The sequence below is a fragment of the Meleagris gallopavo genome, chromosome 2, assembly GCF_905368555.1.
Source record: "Meleagris gallopavo chromosome 2, MGAL_WU_HG_1.1, whole genome shotgun sequence".
Lineage (NCBI taxonomy): Eukaryota > Metazoa > Chordata > Aves > Galliformes > Phasianidae > Meleagris > Meleagris gallopavo.
In genome coordinates this window covers 10981482-11008741 of record NC_139405.1, presented here as the reverse complement: position 1 = coordinate 11008741, position 27260 = coordinate 10981482, and the positions used below count along the sequence as shown (strand labels likewise).

Genomic DNA, 27260 nt, shown 5'->3' with positions numbered 1-27260 from the left:
GCCAAAGCTTCTGTCCACCTTGGAAAATATACTTCCTTCTGCTTAGCATTTTTTTCGATGTCCTAAGATAATTGAAGCATGCTACTACTCTCTACAGAGCTGCTTTTGTTTAATTTCAGTCCTTGATGTCTGGGCTTTGGGAAGTTCCAAGCATTTTAGTCTCAGTCTCCCTTTGTAAATGTGCAGTGCTTGTAGGTGCGCTGAAATTACAGCATTTTGCCTCTTGTTATTTGCCACCTTTTCTTAATGTAATTCTAGTAAAAGTTTGAATTGCAGAAATCGACACTGTCACTGTTAATGCTCTCAGGAAAAAAAAAGTCTGAAGGGGTTGTTAAGGTCCTGGTTGCTTGTAAACCATAAAGGAAATGCAGCTTTGTGGAGACTGAAGAACTGAGTCAAAACAGTTTTCTTTTCCAGACTTAGTGTTCTGATATTTTGTTGCTTGTATAAAATGTTAGTGCACAATCTTTGTGCGTGTATTGCAAAATAAATGAGTACTTATTAACTGGTCACCTTAGCAATAATAGAAATTTCTTTAATTGTGTAAAACGAAGGTGTGGGATAACGCACTTAGTGTAAGGCAAATAAAATCTAGAGTTGGAGGGTCTACTCTTAAAGTGAGCATACTCTGATTGGTGTTGTTTTATGTCTGTAAAGGAGTGCGTGTTAACATCTGCACGCATGTAGTGGATTCATAGTGAGTAGAGGTACTTAAAAATTGAATTAGCAAACTGCTCTAGTATTTTATATGCTTCACTTCCAACTTTAATGGTGTAAGATTTTCCTTTTAACTCAGTGTTATGCATTCTAGTAAAGTCTAGATTCAGCATGCGTACCATGTAAACCACTCAAAAGAGGAAAAACATAAAACTCTCACAAGAGCTTTCCCCAGAAATGAAGATTTGGAACGAAATTAAACCTTGTGTAAAATTATCAATCTTGCACAAACATATTTGTATATTTCTGCATTATGTTCTGTACTCAAGGATGCAGACCCTTCACAAAAGTAACCAGGCTGGAAAATGTGGTCACAGTGTTGTCAGCTTTATTTATACTGAAACTGAGCCTTAGTGGCTCCATTCAGGTAGCAGTAGGCAATAATATAGTCTAACTACAATGCAGCTATAGCCATCGGCTGTGAGTTTTATGCATGCTGAAAGATATTATTTTTCACACGATGTGACGTTTGATAGAGTGTATTGTACCTCTCTGGGAGGAAAAATAAATTTTATATATGAAATTACAAATCCCTAGCATTTAATTTAAACTTTAATGAAGTCCAATAAAGAACAGAGAATATAGAGCTCTTTAAGCCATTTCTCTGTGCATGTGGAAGAGTAGAAATAAATAGGCCTTTACTCTGTCTCTGTATTTTAGTTATTTAATAAAGTTTCCATAAGTCAAATTGTATAAAGAAAAAAAAACTTATTTTGGAATATGATGGCAAAGTTTCAAAACACAGCTGTACAAGTTAGATCAGAGGAGTTGTGTGGGTTTTTTTTTTGTTTTGTTTTGTTTTTTGTTGTTGTTGTTTGTTTTTTGTTTTTTAATGCGTAAGCTGAGTAGAAAGAACATACAGATGAATTATTGCTGATAGGCAAATGGCTCAGCTTGTGAAAAAGGTAAATGCAGCATTGTCCTCACTGGAAAGCACTGTAAGAATATTTGCAGGTAAACAACATGTGCTTTATGAGTTTACTGGAGTAGATAATGACTCTTTAGTAGCAATGAATCTCCTGATATGACAGACTTAAATATTAGAGCATGTCCTAGTTTATATAAGAAGCTGGTTCAGAGCCCTGTGGCTTTGAACCTGTGACGCATTCCCATGGAAAATGTTTCAAGCTGTTGTAAATGGGCTTTGCCATTGGTGTCCTTTGCTGTCATTACACCTGGAAGCGTCATTGTCCTTTAGAAAGTATCCAGACTCAGCTGATGAGAAACACGAAGAATTAGAAAGGAAAACGATCAAAAAGAGGTGGTATTTCACAGGCTTTGGAAGAGATCTATTACTTTCCCAGGCTTTGTGAAATTTGGTGTTTATACTATTCAAATTAATATTACTAAATTTTTAGGCAAAGGAGAAATATTGTATGGGGTGATATCTATTTCTTGGGCATTTTGATTTCAACATTCATAAAAGCTGTGGAAAATGCTGTGAAAGATTGAATATATTCTACATTTCATTTTTCTATATGCAGTTTACATAGGAGCTATTCCTTTGTAACCCTTAACAATGAAGGGACTGGCTTATTAGATGAGAGGAGACCTGTGGGCTTATGTATTTTCTAACTAACTTTTGACATCGTATTCTGTACAATTACAAAGAAGCTGAGGAGTTGCAGACTGGATGAGCAGACTGTGAGGTGGACTGAAAGCTGTCTGAATGACCAGGAAGGTGGCAATCGGTGTCATGAAATCTAGTTGGAGGCCAGCAATCAGTGGTGCAGTCAAAGGGATGAGAGTGTCCAAAAGTTCACTTATACAGATTGTTTGGCTGTGTACCCTCTCAAGTCTGCAGATGACCCAAAAATTAGAGCCATGACTGGTATGCCAGAGGGTCGTGCTACTGTACAAAGGGACCTCAATAGACTAGAGAGGTAGGCTGACAGAACCCACATGTAGTTCAACAAGAAGAAGTGTGAAGTTCTGTACTGAAGGTGGAAAAATCTGCAAGAACAAGTGCACCTAGCTGGAAAGCAGCTTGGCAGAAAAGGTTGTCAGTGTCCTTGTTGGGATCAAGTTGACCATCAAGTGGCATGCACTCTTGCAATTAAAAAAAGGCATCCTGGGCTGCACTGGAAGGAGTATGCCAACAGATTAAGGGATGTGGTTCTTCCTAGCTCCTCAGCACTGGTGAGGCAAGGCTAATGAAGAGACTGAATTGTCAGATGTTTTAGAGCTGGATCTGAACTGGACAAGAAAAAGTTCAGAGGGTGAATCTCATCAGTGTGTACAAATAGCTGAAGTGAGGGTGTTTAAAAATAATGATAAAATAGAAGGCCATATTTCAGAATGTGACAGCGACCGAGGCCTGGACAAGGCTGTCTAGAGAGGCTGTGGAGTCTCCACCCTTGGAGATACTCAGAAGCTACCTCTGTGTGGGCGATCAAATCTAAATAGTCTAAATTGCAGAGGGTGGTTGACCAGATGACTCCCAGAGGTCCCTTCTGTGTCTTTCTGTGATTCTGGAGTGAAAAATTTCACTAAAACTTGTCTACTGCTGTTCGACATTAATTGCAGGGAAGGTATAAAAATAATGTCTTAAAAGTTATATAAGCTCCAAATTTGCTCACAGCATTTCAGCTGATGTCAGGCAGAGTCAGACTCAGGTACAAAAATCCACAGGAAGAGGCTGGCATGGAAGCAAGTCTGTATTTTCATATCGCTGTCTCTTTAAAAAGCTCAGCATTTGCTTTGAATTTCATGTAAGGTTTCATTCTGTATTCCATTAAAATGCTGATAATTACGATTGTAACTTCCATGGTTCATAAACAGAATACTGCAGCCTAATGCTCGAAAAATATTTTCTGTATGGTGAGAGAAGTCCAAAAGGATGATATAATAACAGCTATGAGACTCTTTACCATGAGAAATCTCTTAGATTCACTGCAATAGTCTGGGAAATAAAAATAAAAGATTTTTCTGTTTTTTTCAGGGGAATAATAAAAGGACAGTACATTTAGATCTCAACAAACAAAGTTATCTGATTTTTGAGTTTTTAACTTCCTTTGAAGTAATTAGGAAATTCTGCTGTGTCTGTAATGAATAATTACTATAACAATAATTATAGTCTAGATTCATTCGTTTTTAGGTGTGGTAAGGAGAAATGTATTTAGAAACCAGCCACAAGACAGTAAAATTGATTTCTGGTTTATCTGGTACAGCTCTGTGTCTCTCACTGAACTGGGTAATAATTGATTGCTTGAAGCCTTGTAGTAGTAGTTAAAAATTGATAAATGTTAAAGTAGGAACAGTGTTTTATAGGTTCTCAAGAATTGTGGAGCCTCCATATTTCTTTCTCATCACCAGCTCTAGATCATGAGGGAAATTTAAAAGACATCTTAGTAAATTACATTCAGTGGTTCTGAGGCCTTTCATTGCAAGAAGCAAAACAAAACCTTTAGTAACACAACACAGATTAGTAATGTATGAAGTCAGGTGAGCTTTTTATAGTTCAGCATATGGTTTTAGATTAGCTGATGTGACTACATTAAAAACAACCAAGCCATCTATGTCCATAGCCATAATTTCTCAAGTCAGTGTCTGCAAAGTTTATTGGTATTGGTAGCTAAGATGTCATCTCATGACATAAACGATTGTAAAAGTTAACAAATTTAGCTTCTTTTTAATAAAGAAATTCCAAAATATTTTAATAATGTGAATTTATTTTATTGCAGGAAGTTGACTTTCTAAACCAAATGACTGTTCACTGTTACACTGGGGAAAACTTTAACATCTTTATTAAAATATAGGGAGCAAGATCTTTCCTCACTTCCTTCCTGATGCTCCACATATCATTAGCAAAGAAAGTCTAAAAGTTACTCAGGTGTTCATTTTAGATGCCTATCTAGGCTTTCATCTTAATATACAATAACGTCACATTGGGGAGAGATGAAATTGTTATTTTAGATACTTATGGGTCTCCTATTTTAGGGGTCCCACTCTGATAGTTTATGCAAAGAATAGCATTTAAATGGCTTACATTAATTCTCGTCACGCAGGAAATCTAGGATAACAATGCAGTCGTGTACAACATAGTTTATAATTGTGAGCTAAATAACATAGTTTATTTGAACAGCAAATGTGATTGAATTGCAGATCTTTAAGGTAGTTTACCAGCATAAAATTCTGAGACAAACATTAGAATTTACTTTAATTTCTTGTGTTCAGACTATATAAGAAACTAATCACAATTAACTACTTGTTTTACAATTGTTGGATATATATACCTGGGTACAAATAATTGCAGCATGATTGATTTTTTTCATATCAGATTACTAAACACATATTTTGGTTTCATAGTTATGCTTCAGTGAAATAAAAAAGCAGTAACTGAAAAAGATAAATAGCAAATTACACTCCTTGTTCCTTAAATGAATAGGAAACACAGCAGGCTGTGTATAGCCCAGACCATGTCTTTTAGTTCTTCTGCTAAACTTTGAGGTAGGGCTCCAATTATTTATTTGCAGACTACTTTGCTTAGCGAACAAAACCACATTAAACTGTTTCTGTGAATTCAGCAGGTTGGTACTTCAGCATTGCCCGCAACATCTGTGATCAAACTGCAGTTTTCATTTGCAGATTGCTGAGAAAGGTAATAAACTATTTTGTTGTTTGTTTATTCATAAAACCTTTGGTTTTTAAGGCTGCAGGCTTATGCTGATTTTTTTTGTTTGTTTGTTTGTTTGTTTTTTCCTGAATCAGGGCACCTCCTGCATGACATGGACCATAACATTTCACATTGCAATGTTATTAGCAAACCCAGTTGTCTCAGGAAGACCGCAGAATATAGATATTTTTTCTTATCAGTATTATTAACGTTCTGTGTAAGTCACTCTAAAAGTAATTCCTTGTATTTATTTCAGTGGAAACTACAACAGATAGAAAGACCGCAATAACACTATTAGAACAAATTCTCAGCTACAAAACACAGTCACCACCGATAGCTGTGCGTTTTTGCCTGTGGTGAACAAGAGCTTGCGTGCCGTGCTCAGGGAAATCTGTATGGCTGTCCAGAACATGTCTTACCTTTCATGTCACTGTCACCCCTGGTGACGTGTACCACCCATTGCTCATATCCATTGTTTGTTCTTGGGTTTTCCTAAGTGGTCAGGAAGTGTTGGTGGGGGCTGTTTTTTTTCCTTTATCTGGGAATTCAATCACATCCCTTGGTTCCATACACACTTCAGTGTTAGACACTATTTTGTCAGACTGCCCCTCTACTTCCATCTGTTGCACAGCAACAAAATGTAATGGAATACCAGTAGGACGATTCAGCCTGTACTGCCATCCCACCAATGTTTACCTCTGACGCTGTGGGCCAGCATAGTAAAATAAGAGGCGTTACTTTCAGAGAACACATCCAGAACATCAATTAATGTGGTGAAGATTTAAAATGGAGTTACAAATAAGATTAAGTCATTCTTTAGCAATAGTTGTCCTTCCTCTTTTTCTTTAAAATTAATTTATCTATTGCCCTGAGGGAAGCTAGAGAGGAACAGGTAAATACAGCCACACTCTGAAGTAGCTGTTTTCTCACTGAATCACGAGGCACTACATAAACACTAATTAGCATGTCTCTGGGGATCTGAAATATATATAAATATATATATAAAATATACAAATATATATATTTATATAATATATATATATTTGCACCTGTTTCTTATTTTCCTCCCTTGCAATTCCAAACTTTTCTGTAATTTCATCTGGAGCACCATCTGAGCTGAGAAGCCTGCAAGGTTCCTAGCTTTCTCCTTAGCCTGCTCACATGCAAACTTTTCTAATCTAATTAGCATAAAAAACTGTATTCTCTGCATACAGATAAGTATTTGTGTGGTTTTCATCAGCTTGAGCTAAGAGAAGCGTGATAATATAATCTGAAGTTAGCTAGACTTCAAGGTATTGCGATGACTTGCCTCTGGGAATTTCTTTCTTCAGTGAGCATTGCCTTTAAAAATACATAATACACAGGCTTCTCTCCAAAGGGCCAGGCTTTTCCTCTTGTCCATAACAGCTACAGTATGGATGCTGTGAGGTAGAATGTATAACTTCTTTGATCCTTTCTTGCGCTATTAAGACATTTATTTAAGCATTTATTTAAGCTTTTAAAGAGCAATTTCTTTAAAAAGAACTGGAATTATTAAAAAAAAAAAAGTATTTTGCCCATATCATTAAGTTATTGTAAACAATGAGTTATGCTAGTATAATGTGGCTCAAATTAAAATCTAAAGACCCTTCTGAAAGAATAACAGAAAACTGCCAGTTTTTACATAAAGATTTGGCTTATATCTTTATCCAAAAAGAAACATGATGAGTCATCGTGTTCACACAGTGTTTTCCTTAAACATTTTCTATTTCCGCCTGGTCCAGATCACTCCTGAAACGAAAATATATTGTCATTTTATTATAAAGTATCATCGTATAATATGACAGCATCTTTCATTATGGAATCTAATTTTTTTTCTATTGAATTTAAATTGCTTTTCCTTACTCATTACATGTCTTTGCTGTAATTCTCATTACAGACATTTTTCTTTTGATAATTCGCAGACATCCATAACTTCTGATAACTTTGTCTACAAGGACAGCAAGATAAATAGGGTATCCTTAAATAGTTCTAATCTTCTTAATCTTAAAAGTACAACTACATATTATGATGAGTGTTTAGCAGCGTACAAACAGAAAAACTTATTGGTTCATCTTGAAATAAGTACAGCATTAGAAATGAAGATAACCTCTAACAGTGAGCTTAAGTCTTCAGCTGTCAAATATTTTCAGACAATATTTAAAACTCAGATTGGTTTATCATCATATTGAGGTGTAAGATTTCATAATTTGACATCTTACGAAAGTTTGAAAAGTCTTATTTTTTCCAAAAAGGGGGTAAGGGTAAAAATTAAAGGATTCTGTATGGGTATGTAGAAAGAAAGTCTTCTCCTTTATGGGTAATTGGTCAAGACAATGAGAGAGAGCTGTCTCAATTTTTTGCTGGATTGTTGTAGGAATGAGGTTTCTACATAGGATTTATGTCTTTCTTTGTGTAGTTTGGATAGAAATTCACAGTCCTGTGACAAGATCTCTGAAAGTTGTAGATCTGACAGGCTGGATCTCTATAATGTTTAGAAATGAAAAACAAAACAAAACAAAAAAAAAAAAAAAACAACAAAAAGTATGACTGCTTCACAAATAATACTGATAATGTCAATTTCTTTTTATGGACTACTACATTTTTCTTTGGATTCCACATTTTTATTGCTGATGCCTGTTAGTACAGAAATATGAAATATAGAAGTAATCCTAAAACACTGAAGTTTGTGAGAATGGCCGCACTGGTAATTACCCATAAGCCTTCTCAACACAGCAAGAAACATTTCTATGACTTATTTTTATTGCTTAGAAAAATCTAGAAAGCCTGTACAATATGCCATGTCCTGATACTAGCTTTACCTCAGCAACCTTACTGAAGCTTAACTAAACGAAGTAATAAATTCGGAAATCTGTTTCTGCATGCATTTGTTTCATAGATTTATTATAGATAAATCCACTTATAAAATGCATCGGGATGAAAAGTCTACGCTGCAGAAACTTCCTAAATTCTGATGCACATATTATGGTCTCTATTACCAATAATTCTTAGAAGTAGGGCATTTAGTTTAATGATGATCATAGAATTGTAGAATCACAAAATGGCTTTGTTTGGAAGGGTCCCTAAAGTTCTAACCCCAGCCATGGGCAGGGTTGCCCCTCACCAGCTCAGGTTGTCTGGGGCCTATCCAACCTAGCCTCGGGCACCTCCATGGATGGGGCACCCACATCTCTGGGCAGCATTGCCAGGGCTTCATCGCCCCCTCAGCAATAACTTCTAACATCTAGCCAAAATCTCCCTTCTGTTAGTTTAAAGACATTCCCACTTGTCCTATCGGTGTCAGACCATGTAAAAGTTGATCCCGCTCCTGCTTGTAAGCTCCCTTTGAGTTCTGGTAGGCCACAATGAGGTGTCCTCAGGACCTTCCTTCTCCAAGCTAAACAAGCCCAACATGTTGAGTAACTGAGCTTCTCCATGTTTGAGTCCAGCTCTCCCTTTTCAGTTATCAGCGGAAATATACTCTCCTTTGCCTGTCTCTTCTGCCTAATATAGCTAAAGATAGCCTTGTTTTTCACATCTCTTACCTTGGTTTTCCTGATCGCATTGCTGCACATCCAAACAGCACCCCTACATTCCTTCCAGGCCACCTATATCTGATTCCATTGCTTATGTTTTTCCTTTATGTTTTTCCTTTATTTCTCTCAGTTCGCCACCCTGGTTTCCCAGGGGATCTGATCCAGCAATTCCTTAAACGATCTGAAGGTTGCTCTCCTGAATTTCAAGATCCTGACTCCAATATTTGCCATGCCCACCTTCCTTAAGAACACAAACTCATCCAGGGTGCTGCAGCCCAGGCTGCCTCTGATATTAACTTCTATAATGAACTGTTCCGCGGTGATCAGCACCAGGTCTGGCAATGTTGCACCTCTGGTGGGTCTGTTCTGAACTAGAAAGTCGTTGTTAGTGCACTCCAGTAGCAGCCTGAACCCAAATTGTAAGAAGAATATGTTCTCTTGAGACATTAGGGCTATGTAGGTGGATGTAGAAATCCATGTTAACTCACTTGAAAATGTTTTATCTATCTGTGGTAAAAAATGAAATTTTCAACCCAATTGAAATTAAGTTTTGACAATTTTATTGAATTGCTCTGGAAGCAGTGTTTCTGCAAAACATAATTTAGTCAAATATGTATTTTTCAGAGGAAAACTGTTTTATCAAGAAAATTTTCCACTAGTTCTATACTTCATATATATGCTACCTACATTTCACGGTTGCCCATTGCTTATGGTGCCAAAAGCAAAAAAAGTACAGGCATTTTCATTAGAACTTGTTCAATAACCCCGTGGATCTAATTTCTGATATGCTATCTAAATAACACCAGAAATTAAGATCAGACACTAGTATGTGGATTTCTTCAAGTTGAAGAAACCTGTAAGTATCTACTTGTCTTATATATGTGTTCATTTTAAATATCATGTAGGAGCAAGTTTGCGTGCGTATTTGAGCTTTAACATGCCCATGGGCCTCTGTGCTGCACTTTCAACACACCTGTGCGTGCATATCCATCTTAGAAGGTATATGAGTACATGAATAGTAACCTCCATCAAGGCCCGTTTGGAGGGGCAAATATATTTGAAAACGTAACTGCAATTGAGATCTCCAGAATAGCAAGCGATTTCCTTGTATCAGCCCCCATTTCTTCACATCTCCATGAAAGGATAAGGTTATGCATGGTTTCTGGTAAACTAGGTATGAAATTATCTACGTGCTTTAATATGAATTAGACAGCAGCTTTGTTTTCAGTGATGCATTGTGGATTTCAGTGTGTTGCATTGAATCTGGCATAGAAGGCTATTCCTTCTGTGTATATATATACGTATGTATAGTTAATTACATTGTTTAAATGGACCTGCAAAATTAGGAAAAAGTTACTATTATTCAGCTGAAATTATTTGTGCAGCAACTGCCATAAAGTTGTGATTACATCTTGAAACTGCCTAGTAAACGTACTATCAAAAAGAAGAAGAAAAATGACCGTTTGAGTCATAGGATGAATTCTACTTTTAGCTTCATCTTAACCAGTGAAAATTTTATGTATTGGGAAACAATGGTATGTACAAACTGAGTTGTGAAAACACTGGCGTGTTCTTCTTTGCAAGTGCACATATGCATGTAAATGAGAACCAAGTTTGGCTTAGAAGTTACAGACAGAAACAGTATTGTTATCCAGAATTTTCCAAGGACATCTGCAGTGTAGTCTGAGATTCTTCCCATGGCTAAAAGCAAACTCTATGCTTTTGGGATCTGAATATAGTAATCCAAAGCCTCTTCAATGCAGAGAACAAACCTGTGTTGTTTTAGTCTGTGGGACTTTGTCAAAAGACAAAATTGAATGTGCTTTTCACTGGGCAAGGAAGCAGCTTGCATTGCTACGGGTCCTGAGGAACCAGCTAAAATTTTATGCTATTAGCAAACAGATGTTAATACTAACGCACCTAAGCGGTAGTGATATTTTGAACCATATTGAATAGTTATTGGAATACGTTTAATTCACATGCAAATATTTGATGTTATTAACAATCTAAGGAAAAGGAGGCAACCCTATTTCAGTGTGAGCTGTGCGTAACATATATATGCTATGTGCACATATACGTTTTCAATCCAACTCTCGTAATGATTACTGTCAGAATATGTGATTTAATCTTTTCCTGTTACAGGCTTATTCTGTTCAGCAAATTTACATTCAAATATGTAAATAGTCCTGCTGATTGGCACTGCACATTTTGGTGACTTTTGATTCATGCAGAAATGACAAAAAATAGCTTCTTACACAGCTTTCATATTCTGGAGTTGGGATTTCATTTTTCTGAGGATGGTAAAGAGGAGGCTCAGGGGAGACCTTATTGCTCTCTATAACTACCTGAAGGGAGGTTGTTGTGAGCTGGGGGTCGGCCTCTTCTCTCGTGTAACTAGTGATCGAACTAGAGGGAATGGCTTCAAGCTGTGCCAAGAGAGATTTAGGCTGGATGTAAGGAAATGCTACTTTTCTGAAAGAGTGGTCAGGTACTGGAATGGGCTGTCCAAGGAGGTGGTGGAGTCACCGACCCTAGAGGTGTTCAAGGAACGTTTGGTTTTTGTGTTGAGGGATATGGTTTAGTGAGAACTGTTGGTGATAGGTGGATGGTTGGACTGGATGATCTTTTAGGTCTTTTCCAGCGTTGGTGACTCTGTAACTATTCTGTGATGATCTGCTCGCAGCCTGTAACTACTGGAAGCATCGTTACCTTGTGCTTTAAACTTCCCCTTGTTTGCCATTATTTTTCCCATCTTGGATAATATTAGAATGGCAGGACACAACAAAAATTATAGCACACACGTGCAGTGTTTGCACTGGTAAGGGAACAGGTTTACAATTTTTGTTTTAACTACTCGTAAATTGCCATAATCAATAAGAAGATCTACTATTCCAGGTTGAGTGGATGTGTCATTGATATGCTAGAGGAGATGCCCGAACCATGCTGAAGGAACACCTCAATTTTTAATAAGTTCAATAATTAGTAGAATAATACTACAGTGTGATGTATAGTGCACATCATCATCTTATGATTATGAAGATGACTGTAGGTACTTGACAGTGCCCAACAAAATAGGCTTGAGAATAATGTTGTTGGTTTTAGCATTTGACATAATTTTCTAGTAATTGGATACGACATAGAAAAATAAAGGTGCTGAGTACCTTACTTTTGTTATCTGTGTGTATATATATTTATGCCTATTTTAGCATATTTGTTTGGGTTCGTTGTCTGGCAATGCTCTTATGCTCTTGTCTATGCTTTTACACTTGCGGCCTTCAGAGCAGGATAACTGCCTCAATTTGACAATGGGTGATAATCCTGGTCTTGTGTTAATTCTTGAACCACGTCTGCTTATTTGGAAAAATACTCCCTATCCCGAGCAAAACTGTGCAACCACGCAAATTCTTTGAGAGCAGAGGTGGTTGTGTCCACTGACCTAAAGCATCCTGGCATTAGTTATTTTCTTAGTTTGACAAAATATTTTGCACACTGTCTGTGCCTCCAAAATTCCCATCTGTTGAGGGAATATCGAGACCCCTATGAAATTATTTTCAAAAAGAAGGATTCAAACTAGTACAGATCACAGACTTTTGAAATTCTTTAATGTGGCTCTAAATGTATAGGACAGAGTATTAGCTCTACCTACTACAAACAATTTCATAATAATGCCTCGATTTCATAATAACAGTTTAATGGATTGAAGCATCTCTTCTTTTTCATCTCTAAGTTTGAGCTGTGATTCTTTTGAGAAATACAGTATTTTGACAGAGGGAATAATATATAGAACAGTCTTATTTCAGAGTTAAATTCTATACGCCAGCCTTGTTCTGGATCATTTAAACCATTGCGCCGAACATCTCTGTAGGCGCTGTTTTGTTCCCTTAGCCTCTGTATATTATTTTTTGACAACCTCTTGTGCATATTTACTACAGTAACGATGACATGCAAGGTGAGACAATAACTCAGAAGCACGAAATGCATGCAGGAAGATTTCAGATCCTGTATTTAATGCCGTTCTTGTAGACAGTTTAGCTAGTATTTTGAACGAAATATATGGTACAACAAGTTCAGACAAATATTGAAATAATCTTGAGACTAAACACTTAAAATACATAGATATAGCTGTCTGTTGGATTTTAAGAATGCATCTTAGCTTTGGTGCTTCTTGATTTTGGATAGTTTATGGTGAAATATTACTAACACCTCTCTTTCCTTGTTTTTCTCAAAAGATAAATTGATGCACACCTCATATTCATCTTCAGTATTTCATTCTCATTATCACATGAGAAAGACAGTAGGGGGCTTTCCGTTTGTACAGTTAGCTTCCTCGGTGTGGCTGCAGAGAGTACTTGGGAATGCTTTTTACACTGACTGTTATTTTCTTTTGTTGCACTAAATCTTCTGCAGCCATTAGTATGCCTCATCTACTGGATTACATATCTGCTGCCAAGGCTGGAGGAATCTGAATTACAACAGGGAAGGCAATTGATTGGCGTTTGCAGAAGAGGCAGCTTGTCAGAATGCTTACGTGAGTACTGCTTGTTCTCCAGCATGCTAATGACAGCTGTGACACAGCCTTTCCAGGCCATGAGAAACCAGCCACAGCGTGCAAGTGACGCACTGACAGTGGTTTTTGATGGAAAGAAATAGGTCTTGTAACTTCCATTCTCTCCTATTTGCTACATGTGTGCAAATTCTAGCACTGACGACTACTGCTGACTGATGAGCAGCTCAGAGCTGCATTGGGAATAAGAAATCACAGTTTTACCAGAAGTCAGTTGAAGACACAAGTGAAAAAACAAACTGAAGCAGCTGCCACTCCAAAATCAACAAGATATAAGAAAGCATGTCTTACACAGAGAGTCTGGCAAACCTTCCGAGCTCTTGGAATGCTTTCTAGTTGTGTTTAAAAGATGGCCTTCCAGCCATCTCCAGCACCACAGCTGATTTCACACTTCATGCAGCGTCCACCCATGGTTTTCAGGGCTTAAACAATGAAACCCAATGGAAATTAGGAAGAGCAAGCCCTGTTGTTGGGCCTAAAGCACACTGTGAAAAGCTCTGCTGCCTGTGCAGGGTGCAATCTAGGAAGGTCTCTGACATCAGAAGAGTGACGCAAGTGGCAGATCCATCTCCACGGCCTGCACATGACAGACCCTCTGATGAGAAAGGTGACCCAGAGGAAAAAAAAAGGTGAGGAAAAATCTCGATATCTGGTACTTTGCTACGCCAGAATTGTGGCGTCTGAGTAGCTTGTAAGAAACTGGAGGATCTCAAGTTGAAGCTCGATGGTTCAGATAGGCACTGCAGAGTCCCTAGATACTTTCCTAGATGCTTGGGGTAGTGTGTAGCTTCAGCAACAGCATGTGATTTCTACTTTGGACAAAGATGTACTGGGGAAATGCAAAGGGAGAAGAAGGTGAGGACATGATGTATACTTGAATAGAGTAAGGCAAGGAGCAATATGTAGTTCTTTGGTGGATTTCAGCCCGCTTGTTGCTATCAGTAAGTTCTGTCTACAGAGTGTTACTTGGATAGTTGGGGTCTGAAGGAGGTTGAATGTCTCAATCCGCTGCTGCAGCCTGTGGCAAGGTTTGGAAAACATTTTAAGTGCTTTTTGCTTTTGCTATTAGCAGTGAAATGGGCAAATATTCCATGTCGCCAACTGAAAGAAAAGGTTATTTATTGAAGAGCTTGGGGGGGAAAAAAAAAGTCTAATGAACTGGAAATCCTGCTGTTTAACCTGTTCTGATGGTAAGCTTAACACTGTATCAATTGCTGTCAACACAGCAACTGTCACTTTTTTTGGAAGTTTGCATCTTTTAAATGCATATTTTCAATCAGCACTTCAGACTTCAGAGCTGTCACTACCTTCACATGCCGCTGCTGCAATCGCAAGTCATTGCTTATCAGACTATTTGTTAGTGTGAACTTCTGCCCAAAGTGTCAATGCAGGCAGTTGTAAGCCTTAATAAAATAGTTTTGCATGTGTGTGTGCACATCTGTGTACATTTGTGCCAGAGGAGAGGAGAGAGGAGATAAAACTGCACTTTTCAATGCTCAAGAGAAAAGCTGTTAGGATTACACAATGAGGACAAAACAGCACTAAGTTTACAAGTCTTCACATTAAAAAATGACAAACAAGTGGGGGGAAGAAAAATACCGAGCCTGAAACTTGCAGGTAATTTGGATTTGTGCATCTTGACATCCTTTGGTAGCAAGTAGACAGCAGAAGTTAGGAAAACTCCCACAAAGCACAAAGATCTTTGTGAAAAACAAAAATAAGGATTTGAATTTAGTGTGTTGTTGACAGAGAAACCTGTTCGTGCATATCTGAGTACCATCAGCAGATGAACATTTTGGCTTAAAAGTTGTCAAACAGTAACTAACAATCCAGGCGGTCTGAAATTGTGTGATGTCTCCAACATCTGTCAGTAGTACTTCTCACTGAAATCTAAAGATGTTGGGAAAGTCTGAATTTCTGACTGAAAATAGCAAGTGTGAACGAATGTGAAGAGCCATTATTTATCCCATATAGAGAAGACTGCCGTTCTTGTTCTTGGAAGATAGATCATCCTGTTACAAAGGTCTGGTTTGTGAATATTTAGCCAAGATAGGAGACTACTAGTCCTTACTTGTCCAAGGTGGATAGCGTTTAACTAAAAAAATCAGTTCACTCGACTAATTGTATTTTGCTTGAAGAAATTTATTTTTTATTTTTTGTGAGAAGGTAATAATAAATGGTATTGTTGTTTTTGATCTATTGTGAAGCATTTTAAGTAATTTAAAAGTATTATATTAAAAAACTTAAAGTTTAATTGCTAAACAGTGTTTCAATCTTATATCCTTTCATCTTTGCGAGATAAATTCTAAATTAACGAGTGTCTTTTTTCTTAGAATACTTTTTTCTTTTTTTAGTAGTATTTTGTTAAATTCTAGTAAATGGATTTGTCTCTCGATGACCTGCTTTCATTTCGAGTCATTTGTCTTCCGTTTGATTGCCAATGACTTCCATATTAATATGGTAAAGAAACAAGCAAAATTGTATGCCTCACTATTGGTGTCATGGCATATCTGTTGTGCATGATTGTAATTACATACACCAGCAGCCGATTCTCTGTGATGCTGTGTGTAGTGAACAGTGAACCTGGATGCAGGGAAAATCAAACTTATCTCTGACACAAGACTTTGCATGAATATTTTTCCCGACAGCAAAAACGAAACTTAAAAAAGGCAACTGCATAATAATGCATACACCTAACATAGCCTACTGTCAGAGTAGGCCTGCCAGTTTTATGGAGAAAGAGAAGGATATGGGATCTAATATGAGTCAGTAAATCTAAGCTAAGTAAAGTTTGTCATTCACTGACAACTTAATACAGTCCACGGCAATTTTGTTGTTATTGTTTAATACAATGGAAGGAGAGAACTGAAAATAATTGTATGTTTCCTCCGTTAAATAAAGTAAGTTTCTTCTGACTTGAAACTATTTGCTAAGGTGTTCAAGGCATCTTCTTCAGCTTTCACTACATTCACAGCTAATTCCTTCTCTAGGTTTTTAATATATTTTCTGGATTTCATTATATCGTGGGAGTGATCATTTAGTCCTGCAGATTTAAAAATAACCTTTTTGTTTGTAGGTATTGATGCTAAGTAAGTTTTCATTTTATTTTCCTTTGCCTTATAAACACTTTGATTTTCTTCCCATCTTCTCCCATGCACAAAAATTAGAAGCATTAGAAAAATCACATTCCAGAAGTGAGACTGTCTTGATGCTGATCTTTTTCCTAAATGTGAAATCACACGCATACAGCACAGCAGCAGTTCCCTTGTTTTTGTGCGCTCTAAGTGGTTTGAACACTTTGAATTCCTCAGGCAGGATTATGGCACAATTTAAATGAGCGTTTCACAGTCACTGTGTTTGTTGCGAGTCTTCAGGAGAATGTGTGTAATTCCAAAAGCTTTTGAAAAGAAGGCTATATCAGTCTATAACATTCTGGACAACTATTTGTTTTATGTATATGTACCTTCTTGGGTTTTTTATGAATCTACATCAACTGCCATTGCAATCAGTGTGATTGTAACACAGCTAGATGAGAAAGGAATAAGGAGAACAATCAGTAATGCAATCTAGCGGATCTTTTTTCATGAGAGTAGTCTCAAGGAAATGATGGATTTTAATGCCGATCCTTCCATTAACAGTAATTTTGCAGACGATGCTCTGTTTGCGTCTTGACTGTTGGGTTTTAATGAATAAACAAAATTCATTTAGCTCTCTCAGTACTCCGATTCCAGCCTTCCCAGCCAGTGCGTAGCTTTGGCCCATGCGTTTGAAATGAAATAGAAAAATATGTTCCTGTTTATTTCTTTCAGCTTCTTTAGTAGGTAAATTTTAATTACATCAGGACAAGATATCTCATATTCTGTTTTAAAACTATTGAGTTTTTGTTTTATCCAATCCAAAGCAACTTTATCTCTAACTCCTGTAGAGCACCACTGGCTCGATGGCAATACATAATAGAAAAATTAGGACAGCAATATTTAATATTCAGTAGAAAACCCATTACACGTGATCCCTTTTAATTATTATCCCACAATGAATAAGATTCAAGAGTAAATAATCTCATTGGAATTTAATTTTTAAATTAAAAATTAACAATTTTTTTTGTTCTATGCATGAAATGTAAAAATAGATTTCAGTGATCTACATGCTAAACTCTCAGTGACGGGGTGAAAATGTCCATTAAATGTTTTGTATGGTTAATCCTTCCTTACTCTTAGTCCGTGTTTTACTTGGAAGTGCAAAATACACAATGGATCATCTTGAAATCTGTGCAGAAGTTGATGAAATGATCTCCACTCTTCTCTTATTACTTGGAAGTGTTCTGGACTCTGGCAGGGAAGGCCTGTGACTGACAGAAAGAAAATAGAGGAAATGTGGTCATGCTGGCCGGGCTTCCAACCTCTGACAGAAGCAGGCTGTTGCAGGTAATTTTAAGTGGTGTGCTGGGACTCACTGGGTGTTCTCATAGTTCTCAGAAGATAAAGTACATGGACCGGCTGCCTAAACCTGTATCACTAGACAGGTTAATCACAAGGAGCACAGAGAAGACCTCTGAACTGCTATATAACTGGAATTAGTACCTATGCATGTTTTTATCTTCTTAGGACTGAATTTACTCCGTCTTCATCGGTGCTGCAACAGTTTCTTTCTATCTTTTCTGATGGAGATAAAATGTAGTAATAGCTAAATTGGTCAAAATTAGAAGTGCTGATATTGGTGAAAAAAGTCATCAAAAATAGCCATGTGAGGAACACTGAGCATCTTTAGGCTTGCTTAAGCTTCTGAGAATTTAACTGTATCAAGCTTGGCCCGTATGATCTGCTTTAGACCTTTTCTGATGTTCCGTCTATGAAAGTGAACCCTGCCATATGTGCTTGCATCCCAGAAAGTCAACTATATCTCAGGTTGTGTTGTAAGAAGAGTGGCTGTCAGGATAAGGGACATGGTCGTCACACTTTTCTCCACTCTCTTGAGATCCGTCCTGTAAAACTGCATTCAGCACTGAACAGTTTTTTTGGTCAGATTAGAGTGCAAACAGAGCAGCTCATCTGCATTGAGCACTGCAACAAGACCTTAAGAGTCTAATGTTAGCATTTTCAAAAATGAATGTAGCTAATGAAGAGTTGCAAGACTGTACAGAATAATGCCAACTTGAGGCTTGTATTACTTGAGTAACTTAAAATTTTTCCCTTTTGTCAATATCAAGTTTTTTGTTTCTCCTCTTATTTAATTCTAGCCTTTGCTTCTATGTGATATGGACTTTGTTTTCTGAATGAAAGTCTACTTACTGCATCGAAATTACAGCACGTTTGTGTATGCATACGTGACTACATCTCAAATGTTTGTTCATAAAGATCAGGATCTACATACAATTTAATTCTTTTTTCTTATACATGCTGCCCTTTCTCACAGTTTGCATGTTCCAAAATTCTTTTTTAGGTTATATTCAGTAAGTTCCGCATTTAGGTACAACTTTAGGTTTTTAGATTAGCAAAAAAAAAAAAAAAAACCTCTTCAGTGTGGAAGCCAGCTTCCTCTCTCACCTTCCTTATTAATGAATGACTTAAACATCCACCTTTCATGCTTTCTAAATGAATTCCCAAACAACTGACCAATTTGTAACGAATGTTCAAAGGCAATTAGTATTCTAGGGTGCCTCTCTCTCTGCACTCTTGCTCAAGTTGTTCAAATATTTAGAGCGTCAGGCAGAAAATGAAAATGAATCTATAGTTTGAGCATCCACCGGGGACACCTAGGCCCTATTCTCAGCTCTCATAGAAAGAGGAACAGCTTTGTCTGATTAACAACTACTCCAGAATATAAATCAGACAGGATGTAAATTAAATTTTAGCAGATTCAAATCCTAAACGACAAAGAAGATAAGGTGCTTTGCTTGTCTTCAGTGTTTTTTTTAAGTAAGTACAAAATTCTTCTTTATCCTCCTTCTTGGTTCTGTGGTTGATGTAATTGAACTCGTTCTCATTGCCAAATGCTATCTTACAACTTAATTAATGAGTTTTCATATTGACATGATTTTTCTGATTTCTGTTCTTTATTTTACTTTTTAATCAGTCATGCTGTGTGGAGCCCGAAGATGGCCTCGATGAGCCTTATGAGTCTCTTCCAACTTGGGACAGTCTGTAACTCTGCTGTTGTCTTGCAGGTTGTTTTAAAGAATGGTGAGATGAAAGAACAAATGTTGAAGTTTTACTTTCTCTTATGGTAACTTACAGTAATATTTGCAGTCTTCTGAGTCTTTTTTAATGTGTTGTTCAATTATTCTTTTGCGTGTGCTGTGGTGTGAGAATGCCATTGCAGCGTCTCGAGAAGGGCCCGTACTTCTCTCAGGTTCATTTTCTTGCCCACGATTCTGCTACTATCTTGCAGGATAACACAAGCCCTTCTGAAAGCTTATGCGTTCTTTGCTGATTAATGGCAATCACCAAAGATTTGTATATGAGTGGATTATTTTTAATATTTGAGTTAACGTCCCTTTCAAACATTGTTAATTAGGGCTGTTGAGTCTGAAACCATTCACGTTTTCTCTGTTTTCTTCAATTCATTCCTAGTAATGTCCGCAGCACTGAGCTGCCAGGGCTGTACAACTTGTTTCTTTATGGAAGCTTTCGTATATTAGTTTACAGAAGGAATTGGAGACAATAATCATAAGTTACATTGAAAAGGGTGATTTCGTGGTGGGGCTTTACAAGCAAAACTGACACAGTGTTGGAAAGAAGAAGTGAAGGACTTCAGATGGTATAGCATGTCTAAAGGCCTCTCTGCTTAGAGAGGAAGGAACACAAAGCACCAGTTAAATACAGGACATGGGTCTTCCTGACCTCTGTCCTTTTTCTTGTTTAGACATGTTATATGTCTTTCATGATTTGTCTTCACTTTTTGAGTCCAGACTGTGCACCTTCTTTTATTCGTTATGTAAACAGATGATCCTCTCCCATGTTGCTTGCTTTCATGTGAAGAGAACGGAGGGAGGCATCTTCCTCAGTACAAACAGGCTGGTACAATCCCTCTGCAACACAGAGATGTCTGCTAAGGAAACACCTGTCACCACTGAAATTGATGGGGATTTTGGCATTTTGTTCTGGGGAAGTGGGGGTGACTGTATTGTGGTTTGGCTGAGAAGTTAATGGGCATCCTTAGCCATCTAGGTCATTAATTCCTGTGGCTCAAGTTAATGCTGTTCTGAATAAGTGACAGAGTTCTTTATTTAAGTGATCCAGTGAGCAAAGTATAAATGTTACTCAGAGGTTCACACAGGGATAATATTCCTCTTGTGTTGGACACGAAGAGAAATTCTATTTTGCATAAAGCCAAAGCATAGCTCCAAGTCTCCTTTGCTGGCCCATCCACCTCCTCATTCTGCTTTCCTAATTTTTGTGCATACTTTTAGCTATTCAGTGCTCACTCATACACAAACTGCTTAATCTTCCTCCAATTTAACTTGTAGTATCTGCATCTCTCACTTCTGTGCTGATCACTCCTTCCAATTTCCCAGCGTGCATTTAGTAATCAGATAAACAGATACATTTCATTTGGTGCTTACAGAAAGTCTAACACCTCTGACTTTTGTTATCCACAAGAGACTTCTCGGGGGATATTTCAGTTTATTCCTTTTATTCATTTGGTGAGCATAAAGCTTTTGAAAGATAATGAAATGGAAGAACTAGGACTACAAGTCTTCCAGTGCTATGATTGGTAAGAGCCAAGCACATTTCAGTTAGTGCAGTCAATATAACTCAGTTTTACACCAAGTCTGTAAGAGCTGGTTGAGATATTACACATGAGCTCATGCATTCACTGTGATTCACTGCAAGGGACACAGCTGTTATACATCCATATCAGCACACAATTTGCACTCTTTGTTATCATTGCCAGAGCAGTGGCAGTTGGAGGCAGAATATAACATTCCTTTGAGAGGGCATTTTATTTTCCTCCCTCTTATAAAAGCCTTCTGATGAATTCCCATGCTAACTTAAATTAGCATTTCCTCTCAATGACAGCAGATCATACTTCTATTCCACCCATATATTAGAACGGGCATTGGCATATTTGCCCACCTTAGAGTTAGAGCAGCCTAAGTTAGAGAAGAATAACAAAAACAATGTTCAAAATAGGTAGCGCTTCTTAATACATCCAAATGAGAAAGACAAAGTTTGGAATATGATGAGCGCACAGCAAAAAGAAATAAACAAGAACACAAGAAAGAAAATGAATATGACAACTGAAATGACTTGAGACTTCATGTGGGTTTTAAAGTAGCAGTACAGTTGTACAGTAACTTACAGTTACAACAAACCTACTAAAAAGGAACTGACATGATTTTTATAAGCATTTAAGCTTTGTGTTACTTTTCTTCCAAGTAATCTATTCCTCATAAACGCTATAAATTTTCTGTGTACCCAACTTATCTGCGCAATGTACCATGGCTTTCTGAAGGTCTATCTATACCTGTCTGAAAAATTCATAAGATGGATCATAGAATAGATGCAGACAATTCACCTCCATGCATCTAGCATGGTGTCCATCGCCCCCAGCTCTGCACGCCGCACAAGTTACATTTAAGAACAAATCAATTCCGATTGTGTCGACTTTCCTGTTAAACCAACTTCTGACTTTGTGCCCATTATGTTTGGCACCATTAAATTAGAAAAATGATGAAATTTCAGATTAAGGTATTAACACAGGCATCTTTTCTAAGTTTCTCTGGTATTTTTAGGTTCAGCACTTAAAAGAAGAACTTACTTCCAAGCATTTCATCACGAATTCTACAAATAACTTTTAAATACAAACAATTTAATTCATCTAAACTGTCATAAATAGGAGATGGCACTAAGTGCATCATCATCTCAGTCACCGCACATTCAAGTGCAAGCAGATACCAACTGTCTCTCCCAAGAACGTTAAAACTCTCACGCAATCAGACTGTGATACTTATGACATCTGTGGGATTTAGGTACTTCAAGGGTTAGATGGTTTGCTGTAGACAGGAATAATAGAGACAAGGAAATGTAACCCAATTTCTGACTTAATAAATTAAAGATATGGTCCTACTGCAACATCCTTTATGTTATCTAGCTGTGAGCAATCAAGTTGTATATTTTCTGTATCAGAACAGAGGCTGTCTTTGACAGCCCATTAATCACACCAACCACTAGCTGTCAAACATTAGGTGACTGTTCGTTTGCAAGGCTAAAAATTGCATTTGTTAATATCTAAATAAATATATAAATATAAATTAGGCTATACCATATAGCCTTGTGCTCATTGTTTAGAAGTGGTGGCTTCTAGGCAATGACTAGTGTAACATTATGGCTTATAATATTCCTTTCTCAAGATTCACGTAAACCTTAAATTAGTCTCCAGGGGAATAAAAATTAAAAAATAAAGCAAAGTAACAATGAGAAACACTGCTTTGAAATACCTAATTACAAGCAGTTTTTCTCTTGAATAGCAAGCAGTGAATTTATGTGGTATGTAATTGTTACCTTGAATGATAGATAGAATTCTTGAATATTTTGAAGTAAAACTCATTCTGACTTGACTCCGTATTATCCTTCAAAATGATGTTTTGTTTCCTGATGTCAAGGAAAGTCTGTCCGTTATCTGAAGGCTTCATCCAAGACATTTAAAAAAGGCTTTCTGGTTAAGGTAAAATCTTTTCTGAAGTGTGGACAGATCCCAATGGACCTCGATCAGTCAAACTGTATGGAAGCCTCCTCCATCTGTCTCCCTGGGGATCGGGAAGAGCTCCAGCAGTCCCATGGGTGCTGTCTTTTGAAGTGGTTCTCAGACAGCTGAAAAGGTAAGGTTCCTCATTTTTGAGAAATACTTCCTTGGGCCCAAAGATTCTGTAAGTGAAATAAAACAGAGCAGAATTGTTCAGGCTGGGGTGATTTTAACTCTTTTCCTCTGTGGCTGATAATAACACCATCTGCTCAAGGATTATCTGCAAGCAGGCTAAATTCATTGAATAAACTGCTCATGCCAGATTGCTCTGCTCTATATAGCAATGCACAGTTGTTGATTAATTAAAGTTCCCCAGTGAGAAAGGTACATGTTGTTATTCTATACAGGGAAACTAAGGCAAAAAGAGTTTATCTGTCCTGCCAGTAGTAGCTCTAGAACTTAGAATCTTCTGATCTACTCTTCAAAACTATCCCAGTCATTGTATAGCCATATATTCTGTCATGTTTTCTTATTAGTTTTTTGAACAGTGAGAAATCAGGGAAAGAACTCTAATACAGCGTCTTTTTGCATGCCTACAGAAGAAGCTGCAACTGCTAGGGATAAAACACTGAAGACTGTACATTGGTCATCTGATGTCAGACTGCAGACCCTGGCTTATACCCTTAAAATTCATAAGTCAAGTTTATCTTCAGCTGGGAGAGTACCAAGGCAGGCAATCATAGCTGCATCTTGGAAACGCACACCATGTGACCTGGACTACTACGCTGATCCTTCTGCATAGAAATAAGTTAAATAAATATGCATTTGAACTTCAAGTTATTCATTCCTCCTTCCTGAAAGGGAAAGATATGGCTCAAAAATAGGACTGAAAGGGTTCAGGTATTAATCTACTGCTTAGCCAAAAGAAAGTGCAACTCAAGAGAGATACGTCACATAAGCAGAAATACTGATTGGCAAATCACATTTGAAGACAACCCAGGAAAATCACCAAATAAATAAAAATACTCCTCCTTGCTCCAAAAGAGCTAGAAAATAATTTAAGCATTTTTAGTTATGGAAAATTTATACACAAATACATGTTTTAATCTTCTGTGTACAGTTTATGTGTATGCTTTTGTATAAACTTGATTTGGGTTAATAAGAAAGATTTAGTATGTATAGAATTTGAAAAAATATATATAATATATATATATTAAAATTGCTACACCCATCACCTTGGCACAACATATGGCAATATTTGGGGAAGGAAAATGTAATATTGAGAAGCTTTGATCCTTGAAAGAGTTTCTGAGGAAAAAAAATAAGTTTCTTGGCAGTGAAAATTCAAGTCCCACAGTATGAGTGAGTTCTGCAGAGTGCCTGAAAATCAGAAGCTGCACACAAGATAGACTGTGCATTGACATCTACCGTGTGCAGTGGGGATCTCGCTGTTTTTCTTTGACCTAATGTTGTCGCAGTTAATAAAGATACTAAGCAGAACCATCAGTACCACTGCGGAAGGATAACATTTGTGCATTAGTAACAAAATTAAATTGTAAGATTTAACACTACATGTAAGATTAGACAGGAATAGTTTGAAGTGGAAAAAATAGTGTTCTTATGCTAGTGCAAGGCAAGGTGATAGTTAAATAAGATCAGGTAATCTTATAATAATAACACCCTACACAAGCTATTACTTACTTGCTCCTGATTCCTTCAGATCTGGATAGACAAACATATACCAACAAGCAGCTCAGGCCGTGGGTGTGCTTAAATTGCTGTTTCATTTCAAAATTCAGGATAAGTACTATCAAACTGAGAAGAAAACCGCAAAAAATACCTGGGCAAACACATAAAGGAAAGGGGCTATTTGAAAGTTTGCTTCAGGCTTTTGCAGTGATGTCATTTTCTCCATTCATCTAACTTCATCCCGAAATCTGATAGTAATTTGTAGTAATTAATTGTTTACATTCCCTTTCCACAATTCATAGGCATTTGACACTCTGACAAATTAATTTTTCTTCTTTTTTTTTTTTTTTAATTTTAGCATGTTCTTCTACAATAGAGAACTAAGTTATTCTCTACCTTAGTATTAAATTTAAAAGGTGCTATTAGTTTCTCATCAAGAAAATCATCACTACTTACATCAGTAATTTCAACTGGCCTCTAATACATGAAAATTAGTGCTAACAACTGGTAAAATTCCACCAAAACTAAAAGGTTTTTGATGTGCTGCTTTTCAATTGTAATAGCTTTTCCTGAAACACACAGTGCCCTTGACAACCAAGTATGTCTAGGCTAAATTCTGGTCAGAGATGTTATGGTGGCGATTCAGAGGGAATTAATTTAATGTAAAGGTTATCATATTTTCCTTTTACTGAACATGTAGGTGGCTGACTCTGCTCCACATAACATGCTCACACTAGGTGGCGAGGAGATAAGATTGAAAGTATGCGTAGAGTTAAGTGAAAACAACCTATGGCTGATGTGAGATAATGAAAAGAAAGTAATACTTGTTGCAATACAATTTGTACTAGAAGAGAAAGCCTGATATTTATCTGAAATACTTTAGTGGCAACACTATTTTTTGCCTGGCTGTAACCTCTTAAGAGTATAGAGTTTGGATAAATTTGATAGCAGGTAGCCTAATAAAGAATTTCAAGTCCCTGTCCCTAAGTTCTTGCAGACAAGATAAAAGAAGTAAAAGAGGTAAACCCAGTGATTAAAGAGTCAAGCAGAATTATGTTGGGTTGTTTCTTTTTGGTTTGGGTTTTGTTTGTTTGTTTTCCCAAAATAGCAATATTAATATTGTAATCTAGTATATAAATGTCAAGAACTTATTCTTGTTAAGCTTCCATTGATCATGGAGGAAGTGATATTTTTTTACTATTTTTAATGGGAAAAGACTTCCTGAACAGAGTTTCCCCATTAAGCTCAGACATTCACAATGAACTCAGCTTACTTTGCAGGACAGAAATAGACTACTTAAGTATAGCACATTTACATGGGTGTGTACAGAGATGCACATACACACAATTCCTTCAGAGAATACCACTTTTCACTCCAAGTCTATTTCTTGCAGAGGCCCATTATTTTTTGCTTATGAAATGTTATGTTTCCATGCAGTAAAATGTATTGCAGAGCCCTAGGCTGTCACTATGCTGCTTCAGTGCAAGCAGCATGACTTACTGTTGTGGACAAAAAAAGGCAACTTCCTGCACATGCATAATAAAAGACTTAAATGTTTTCCCAATACTTGTTTAAAATGTATTACTTCTAATTAAAAAAACATCCTTCAGATTTACTGCTAAAACTAATGATGTAAGAAACAAAGACATCTTTCTTCCTGCTTTAGTAGTCTAGGCAGTGGGCCAGTGTGTAGCGCAAGATGTATCTACATTTTTATTTTTATTTTTTTTTAAGTGGGGGGGCAGTTTATAGAATGATATTTAAATAAACTATATTTTTCCTCAAATGGCTTATTGATAGTGGCGTCACCTTGTACTATCCTTGGATTCTAGCTGCTTACCATTTTTCTGCTGTGCCTATAACTTCAGTCTGTGACTACACTAAGATGCATCGAACCATGACATGCAATTATCCAAGCCCCACCATTCCAATCCCCACCATTCTAAATTAAGATGTTTTCAGGGACTGACCTTTATCCAGTACATCCCTCTCTCTGACAGCTCAGGTCACCATTCCTGGTGGGATTCTCTATCACCTTTTTCACCTCCCCAGTTATCAGCGTTATAACCTTTATCCAAAAAACTGTAGGCACATTATCATCCATCTGCATTCATGCCATGTGGTCCTGCTCCTCCATCACCATGTTCAAAAGTTGGTTTACAATTACGAAGCCAGTTTTATCTTTTATTTGTTGAGGAATTTGATGCTGTTATACCTTTTAATTACTGAGGCTTAATGCTTTGTAATCTACCAAGCTGTGTTTACAAACCAGTTCTTGGATACTAAAAAGATTAAATAGAGCAGCAGGCCCACAGCTTTTGAAAAGAAGGCATTTCTACAGTCAGCCTGCTATTTTACCAGTGTCTGAACATTCTCCTGTGATGAATATAAAAAGAGGTCATACAGCTGTGAAGACTTCTCTCCTCATGTCAGAGGC

The 27260-nt window shown here is 37.1% G+C and overlaps 1 long non-coding RNA gene across 9 annotated transcripts in view; it reads left to right on the top strand.

Moving 5' to 3' along the window:
* The window catches only part of LOC116216293 (uncharacterized), a 190084-nt gene extending 165441 nt beyond the window's left edge, over positions 1 to 24643 (top strand). For 3 of the 9 annotated variants that reach the window (XR_014881861.1, XR_014881859.1, XR_014881858.1), the window contains exons 6-8: positions 5244 to 5317; positions 13294 to 23270; positions 23734 to 24643. This is a non-coding gene — a long non-coding RNA (uncharacterized LOC116216293). The remainder of the gene's footprint in view (positions 1 to 5243; positions 5318 to 13293; positions 23271 to 23733) is intronic. The other 6 variants (XR_014881865.1, XR_014881864.1, XR_004158775.2 and 3 more) reach the window with 6 other exon arrangements.
* Positions 24644 to 27260: the final 2617 nt, after the last annotated feature.